The following is a 5,178-nucleotide window of genomic DNA, read 5'->3' as shown; positions in this document are numbered from 1 at the left end:
TCCTCATATCTTATTCCAAAATGGAGTTATAAGCCATCAAACACACTCTGTCCACTTGTGACAACCAGCCCTAGCGCAGGGTTGGTTATCACACAGTATGGGGTTGGTTGTCACAATGTTTGCTAGAAACGTATTCCTTTTGAAAAAGGAAATGAAGCAATATAGCATACAGAGTTTTAAAAATGGCTAAGCCTTGATCTAATGATATTCCTAACAAAATAACGCATTTTGTGCCTTGAGACAACCAACCCCGATATCCCCAATAGGAGTTATTCATGTGAATATGACCTTATCTGGATGATTGAAATCTACTACAATTTTGTGACTATCCACTTGTCTTATTCACCTCATAATCTTTATTCAAATGTATCCTCTTTTTAGGTTTTAAAAACGTCATTTTAACATATTAATTAATTTTGTTTGTTTTCATCTGGCAATGTGTACTTCCTATTAAGTACTTGAAGGCTGCTGCCATTATTGGCAAAACCTTAGGATTAGTGATGGTATCTTTCCCCTTTACCTTAAAAACTGTGGTATTAGTAAAGTTATAAATACTGTAAAATACTATCGCCACCCCCGCTCCCCCTCGAGGGCGCCAGCCTGCCCATTATTACGCACACCTGTTACCATCATTACGCACATCAGCGCTCATTGGACTCACCTGGACTCCTTCACTTTGTTGATTGCCCCTTCTATATCTGTCTGTTCCCCAGTTTGATCCTGGTGTCTGCATTAATGTAGTTATATTTCCCCTGTCCAGAAGCTGTCCATGTATTGTTTCATGTCTGTATATATTAAATGTTCACTCCCTGTACTTGCTTCTCGTCTCCCAGCATCTGTCCTCACAACTATGGCAGTAAGAAGTAATTGGTCAAACATAAGTCCCCAATATAAAATGAGGCTAGTTATGCATCATGTTTAGCTTTCAACATCAGCAATACACACACACACCTCCAATTCGTCACACATTCGACAGACCCAAAAATATATATATAATAAATAAATATATATACAGTGCATTCGGAAAGTATTCAGACCACTTGACTTTTTCCACATTTTGTTACATTACAGCCTTATTCTAAAATTGATTAAATTGTATTTTTTCCTCATCAATCTACACACAATACCCCATAATGACAAAGCAAAAACTGGTTTTTAGAAATGTTTGCTAATTTATATTAAAAAAAATGTTGTTGAAATATCACATTTACATAGGTATTCAGACCCTTTACTCAGTACTTTGTTGAAGCACCTTTGGCAGCGATTACAGCCTAGAGTCTTCTTGGGTATGACGCTACAAGCTTGGCACACCTGTATTTGGGGAGTTTCTCCCATTCTTCTCTGCAGATCCTCTCAAGCTCTGTCAGGTTGGATGGGGAGCGTCGCTGCACAGCTATTTTCAGGTCTCTCCAGAGATGTTCGATTGGGTTCAAGTCCGGGCTCTGGCTGGGCCACTCAAGGACATTCAGAGACTTGTCCCGAAGCCACTCCACACTTGGCTGTGTGTTTAGGGTTGTTGTCCTGTTGGAAGGTGAACCTTCGCCCCAGTTTGAGGTCCTGAGCATTCTGGAGCAGGTTTTCATCAAGGATCTCTCTGTACTTTGCTCCGTTCATCTTTGCCTCGATCCTAACTAGTCTCCCAGTTCCTGCCGCTGAAAAACATCCCCACAGAATGGTCCTCTGTAGCGCAATTGGTAGAGCATGGCGCTTGTAACGCCAGGGTAGTGGGTTCGATCCCCGGGACCACCCATACGTAAAAATGTATGCGCACATGACTGTAAGTCGCTTTGGATAAAAGCGTCTGCTAGATGGCATATTATATTATATTATGCTGCCACCACCATGCTTCACCATAGGGATGGTGCCAGGTTTCCTCCAGAAGTGACGCATGGCATTCAGAGTTCAATATTGGTTTCATCAGACAAGAGAATCTTGTTTCTCATGGTCTGAGAGTCCTTTAGGTGCCTTTTGGCAAACTCCAAGCGGGCTGTCGTGCCTTTTACTGAGGTGTGGCTTCCGTCTGGCCACTCTACCATAAAGGCCTGATTGGTGGAGTGCTGCAGAGATGGTTGTCCTTCTGGAAGGTTCTCCCATCTTCACAGAGGAACTCTGGAGCTCTGTCAGTGGCCATCGGGTTCTTGGTCACCTCCCTGACCAAGGCACTTCTTCCCCGATTGCTCAATTTGGCCGGGCGGCAAGCTCTAGGAAGAGTTGGTGTTTCAAAACTTCTTCCATTTAAGAATGATGGAGGCCACTGTGTTTTTGGGGACCTTCAATGCTGCAGAAATTTTTTGGTACCCTTCCCCATATCTGTGTCTCGACACAATCCTGTCTCGGAGCTCTACATACAATTCCTTCGACCTCATGGCTTGGTTTTTGCTTTGACATGCACTGTCAACTGTGGGACTTTAAATAGACAGCTGTGTGCCTTTCCAAATCATGTCCAATCAATTGAATTGACCACCGGTGGACTCCAATCAAGTTGTAGAAACATTTCAAGGATAATCAATGGAAACAGGATGCACCTGAGCTCAATTTTGAGTCTCATAGCAAAGGGTCTGAGTACTGATTTAAATAACGTATTTCTGTTTTTTATTTTAATACATTTGCTAAAAAACCTATTTTCGCTTTGTCATTATGGGGTATTGTGTGTAGATTGCTGAGGATTTTTATTTATTTAATCATTTTTAGAATAAGGCTGTAACATAACAAAATGTGGAAAAAGTCAAGGGGTCTGAATACTTTCCGAAGCACTGTATATATATATATATATATATATATATATATATATATATACAGTGAGGGAAAAAAGTATTTGATCCCCTGCTGATTTTGTACGTTTGCCCACTGACAAAGACATGATCAGTCTATAATTTTAATGGTAGGTTTATTTGAACAGTGAGAGACAGAATAACAACAAAAAAATTCAGAAAAACCCATGTCAAAAATGTTATAAATTGATTTGCATTTTAATGAGGGAAATAAGTATTTGACCCCTCTGCAAAACATGACTTAGTACTTGGTGGCAAAACCCTTGTTGGCAATCACAGAGGTCAGACGTTTCTTGTAGTTGGCCACCAGGTTTGCACACATCTCAGGAGAAATGTTGTCCCACTCCTCTTTGCAGATCTTCTCCAAGTCATTAAGGTTTCGAGGCTGACATTTGGCAACTTGAACCTTCAGCTCCCTCCACATATTTTCTATCGGATTAAGGTCAGGAGACTGGCTAGGCCACTCCAGGACCTTAATGTGCTTCTTCTTGAGCCACTCCTTTGTTGCTTGGCCGTGTGTTTTGGGTCATTGTCATGCTGGAATACCCATCCACGACCCATTTTCAATGCCCTGGCTGAGGGAAGGAGGTTCTCACCCAAGATTTGACGGTACATGGCCCCGTCCATCGTCCCTTTGATGCGGTGAAGTTGTCCTGTCCCCTTAGCAGAAAAACACCCCCAAAGCATAATGTTTCCACCTCCATGTTTGACGGTGGGGATGGTGTTCTTGGGGTCATAGGCAGCATTCCTCCTCCTCCAAACACAGCGAGTTGAGTTGATGCCAAAGAGCCCCATTTTGGTCTCATCTGACCACAACACTTTCACCCAGTTTCTCCTCTGAATCATTCAGATGTTCATTGGCAAACTTCAGACGGCCCTGTATATGTGCTTTCTTGAGCAGGGGGACCTTGCGGGCACTGCAGGATTTTAGTCCTTCATGGTGTAGTGTGTTACCAATTGTTTTCTTGGTGACTATGGTCCCAGCTGCCTTGAGATCATTGACAAGATCCTCCCGTGTAGTTCTAGGCTGATCCTCACCGTTCTCATGATCATTGCAACTCCACGAGGTGAGATCTTGCATGGAGCCCCAGGCCGAGGGAGATTGACAGTCTTTTGTGTTTCTTCAATATGCGAATAATCGCAACAACTGTTGTCACCTTCTCACCAAGCTGTTGGCGATGGTCTTGTAGCCCATTCCAGCCTTGTGTAGGTCTACAATCTTGTCCCTGACATCCTTGGAGAGCTCTTTGGTCTTGGTCATGGTGGAGAGTTTGGAATCTGATTGATTGATTGCTTCTGTGGACAGGTGTCTTTTATACAGGTAACAAACTGAGATTAGGAGCACTCCCTTTAAGAGTGTGCTCCTAATCTCAGCTCGTTACCTGTATAAAAGACACCTGGGAGCCAGAAATCTTTCTGATTGAGAGGGGGTCAAATACTTATTTCCCTCATTAAAATGCAAATCAATTTATAACATTTTTGACATGCGTTTTTCTGGATTTTTTTGTTGTTATTCTGTCTCTCACTGTTCAAATAAACCTACCATTAAAATGATAGACTGATCATTTCTTTGTCAGTGGGCAAACGTACAAAATCAGCAGGGGATCAAATACTTTTTTTCCCTCACTATATATATATATATATATATATATATATATATATATATATATATATATAAACATACAGCGCCTTCGGAAAGTATTCAGACCCCCTGACGTTTTCCACATTTTGTTACGTTACAGCCTTATTCAGCGCTCTGGACCTCAGACTGGGGTGAAGGTTCACCTTCCAACAGGACAATGGCCCTAAGCACACAGCCAAGACAACGCAGGAGTGGCTTGGTGACAAGTCTCTGAATGTCCTTGAGTGGCCCAGCCAGAGCCCGGACTTAAACCTGATCGAACATCTCTGGAGTTAAACCAGATCGAACAAAAATGACAAAAAAACTGTTTTTGCTTTGTCACTATGGGGTATTGTGTGTAGATTGATGAGGGAAAAACCAATTTTATCCATTTTAGAATAAGGCTGTAACATAACAATATGTGGAAAAAGTCAAGGGGTCTGAATCCTTTCCGAAGGCACTGTATATATATACTGTAGATATATACTTTACATATATAAAAACTCCTGCCTCACATTCCTCCTGTTGCTGTGCCTGAGCTTGCATGTGACGGCCAGTCTACAGCTCTCTACAGCTCCACTCTAACTATTCCAACCATGCTGGAGAGAGAAAGGGGAGCGGGCCCAGAGGGATGGGCCGTCTGGGTCTGGGGGAGGGGGGGGCTGGGTTTCCCCGCTCAGCTGAGGTGGAGTCTTACGGACAAGGAGGGGCCAGGGATGGGAGAGGAGAGGAGGGGCCAGGGACGGGAGAGGAGGGGCCAGGGACGGGAGAGGAGAGGAAGGGAAA

This window comes from Coregonus clupeaformis, chromosome 1 (genome assembly GCF_020615455.1).
Source record: "Coregonus clupeaformis isolate EN_2021a chromosome 1, ASM2061545v1, whole genome shotgun sequence".
Classification (NCBI taxonomy): Eukaryota; Metazoa; Chordata; class Actinopteri; order Salmoniformes; family Salmonidae; genus Coregonus; species Coregonus clupeaformis.
The sequence above is the reverse complement of the archived record's forward strand: the minus strand, read 5'-3'. Positions refer to the sequence as shown.